The sequence below is a fragment of the Rhinopithecus roxellana genome, chromosome 16 (genome assembly GCF_007565055.1).
Source record: "Rhinopithecus roxellana isolate Shanxi Qingling chromosome 16, ASM756505v1, whole genome shotgun sequence".
In the NCBI taxonomy this organism is placed as follows: Eukaryota; Metazoa; Chordata; class Mammalia; order Primates; family Cercopithecidae; genus Rhinopithecus; species Rhinopithecus roxellana.
The window spans coordinates 14461572-14465241 of NC_044564.1; positions in this window are offsets into that span (position 1 = coordinate 14461572).

Sequence of the window (3670 nt, forward strand, 5' to 3'; positions counted from 1 at the left end):
TGGGGCACACACCCTCATGGGACTTCTGGTTTGACAAAGGAGTTAGACGTTAAGCAAATCTAACTTGCTTAAATTTAAAGCCATTATGAAAAGTGCTTCAGAGAAATGGCATCACTGAGAAATGAGAGACCACAGATTCATTGCTGGTTTATAGCTGATGATCACAGTGGGCAGAACTGAAATTTTTCAAAGCATATAACCCAGGGGTCACAAGCATGAACGCCTTTATGGGGGTGGACAGCTCATGTAAAGGAGAGAAAAACAAGAGGGTGTGGTAATAGGGAGTGGTGGGGACTATGGCAAAGTGGAGACCACAGACTCAGTCTAAAAATGCAGCTGTCCCTCAGCTCTAGCCACCTCTGCAATGGAAGAATTGGGCCACTGGGGTCAGATCTCATTTTTCTCAAAAAAGTGTAAATCGAAATTTAATATGAGATTTCCCAATTTTCTTTTTTCTTTTCATTTTATTTTATTTATTTATTTATTTTAGACAGGGTCTTGCTTTTTCACCCAGGCTGGAGTGACACTATCACAGCTCACTGCAGCCTTGACCTCCCAGGCGCTCAAGTGATCCTTTCACCTCAGCCTCCCAAGTAGCTGGGACTACAGACGCATGCCACCATGCCCAGCTAATTTTTGCATTTCTCATAGAGACAGGGCTTCGCCATGCTGCCCAGGCTGCCCAGGTGCTGGGATCACAGGCATGAGCCTCCATGCTCAGCTGGTATTTCCCAGTTTTCAAACACTGTTAACTAATTCTTACTTTCTAAAACCATGGCACGGGCCAGACAATACCTGTCTGCAGGCTGACCGCAACCTGAGAACCACAGTTTACAGCCTCTCATCTTTGCTGATGAGGAAACTGAGGCCTGGAGAAGTTTACCGATGTCTGTGATCAGCTGCCCAGCTCTGCAGCCTTTAAACAATTTAGCCTTTAAACAATTTAGCCTTTAAACAATTTTTTTTAAACAAAACCCGTCTCCACCAAAAATACAAACATTAGCCGGGCATGGTGGCAAATGCCTGTAATCCCAGCTACTCGGGAGGCTGAGGCAGGAGAATCGCTTGAACCTGGGATGGGGAGGTTGCAGTGAGCTGAGATCATGCCATTGCACTCCAGCCTGGGCACCAGAGTGAGACTCCATCTCGAAAAAAAAAAAAAAAGAACACCAACCAGATATGGGTTCTCACAACACATCTGATTTATTCTCAGCCCTCTGCACACTCTGTCTCATGAGACTTTCGCAAGAGTGCAATGGGATGAGGATTGCTCTTCCCCTTTTATCAGCAAAGAAATGGAGGCTCAGAGGAGTCAAGCAGTTTCTCAGAGTCACACATCTGCAAAAGCAGCAGAGCCAGACTGAGGGCACCTGTGAAGCCACGGGGTCCCATACCAGGATCCTACACTGTATCGCCTCACTATAAAATAGAAACAAAGGCCAGGCACGATGGCTCATGCCTGTAATACCAACGCTGTGAGAGGCCAAGATGAGAGGATCACTTGAACCTAGGAGTTCGGGACTAGCCTGGACAATGTAGCAAGACCTCATATCTAGAGAAAATTTAAAAATTAGCCAGGCATGGTGGAGCCTGCCTGTGGTCCCGGCTCCTCGGGAGGTTGAGGTGGGAGGATTGCTTGAGCCCAGGAGGGCGTGGCTGCAGTGAGTCATGATCGTGCCCCTTCACTCCTGCCTGGGCAACAGAGTGAGACTCTGTCTCAAAAAAAAAGAAAAAGAAAATAAAGAGCGAGAGGCAAATCCAAAGTTGCATAGTTGTTCTATTTGTTTCCCCTTGCTGCCCTAAAAAATTCCCACAAACTCAGCAGCTTAAAACAACACAAATGTGTTACAGTTCTGGAGGTCAAAAGACCTAAAATCAAGGTGTCAGCAAGGCTGCATTCCTTCTGGAGCCTCCAGGGAGGAATCTATTCCTTGCCTTCTGCCGCTTCTACAGGCTGCCTGTGTTCCTTGGCTCCTGGCCCCTTCTTCCATCTCTGAAGCCAGCAGCATAGCCTCTTCCTGTCTCTTTCTGACCTCTGCTTCTGTTATCACACCTCCTTCTCTGGCTCTGACCTTTGTGATTCCATTGGGCTCACTCAGATAATCCAGGATCATCTTCCCACCTCAAGACCCTTGATTTAATCACATCTGCAAAGTCTCTTTTGCCACGTCAGGGAATACATTCAAAGATTCCAGGGATTAGGACAGGAACATCTTGGAGGGGAGCATTGTTTTGTCTCCCACAACTGTCTTCCCTCCAAAGACTATGCTTGTCACCAGTGAGTGGAGAGGGGTGGGGAAAAGACAAATGACAGAAGGTTCCATAAGAAAGCTCAGATTTCACTGAGAGGCTATGAGAAGCCCATGAAGGAAGGAAATCCCCCTTTCACTCCCTCGGAGCAGCTCAGAGAAATCTGGGGCGGAGGCGCTGACACCCAATCAGGTTGACCTCATGCCAGTGTCAGGGTGAGGCCCCTTTTTTTTTCTTTTTTTTCTTTTCTGAGATGGAGTCTTACTCTGTCACCCAGGCTGGAGTGCAGTGGTGTAATCTGAGCTCACTGAAACCTCTGTGTGCAATCCCTCCCTGCTGGGGTGGATCAGGCCTAAGCTTCACCAGGAACCCAGGCCTGGAGTCCCCTGGGGCCTGGGAGCTGTCCAGGGTCCTGCACCGCTTGAGGCCTGAGGTTCACATCCCTGCCTGCCCAATGGTGGATTGTGCGGCCCTGGGCAAGTCCTACCCTATTTCCCAGACCCAGGTTCCCCATCTGAAAGATGGGCAGATTCAAGCGATCCTCCTGCCTCAGACTCCCAAGTAGCTGGGATTACAGGCATGCACTACCACACTGGGCTAATTTTTTTTTTTTTTTTTTTTTTTTGAGATGGAGTTTCACTCTTGTTGCCCAGGCTGGAGTGCAATGGCGCAGTCTCGGCTCACTGCAACCTCCGCCTCCTGGATTCAAGCAATTCTCCTGTCTCAGCCTCCCAAGTAGCTGGGATTACAGGCATGTACCACCACACCCAGATAATGTATTTTTAGTAGAGACAGGGTTTCTCAATGTTGGTCAGGCTGGTCTCAAACTCCTGACCTCAGATTATCCACTTGCCTCGGCTTCCCAAAGTGCTGGGATTACAGGCATGAGCCACTGAGCCCGGCCTAATTTTTGTATTTTTAGCAGAGATGGGGTTTCTCTATGTTAACTAGGCTGGTCTCCGACTCCTGACGTCAAGTGATCTACCTGCCTCAGCCTCCCAAAGTGCTGGGATTACAGGCGTGTGCCACCTTGCCTGGCCCCTTTGTCAACTTTTATCCCCTGCCAGCCTAATAGGGTCACTCCCTGGGAAGGGGTGCTGGGATCTAGAACCCAGCATTCCCTGTTCCAGCAGGAATCCCTGCATGAGGTCTAGGGAGCTGACACACTGCATCTATGTCTAGCTTCATGGCACTGGAGAGCTGCAAGAACTCCAGGGGCAGTGGACACTCAGCTGCCCCTCAAGCTGCTGAGCCTGTCAGAAGGGCACTGCACTGTTTCCTCCTTTCACTCCTTCACCCAAGACACATTGATCAGGCAACTACTCTGGGGCAGGCCCTGTGCCAGGCACTCAGATGCAGCTGGAAAAGAGGCAGATGGGGCCCATGCCCTTGTAGGACTAGTGGTTTGGCAAGAGTTAGG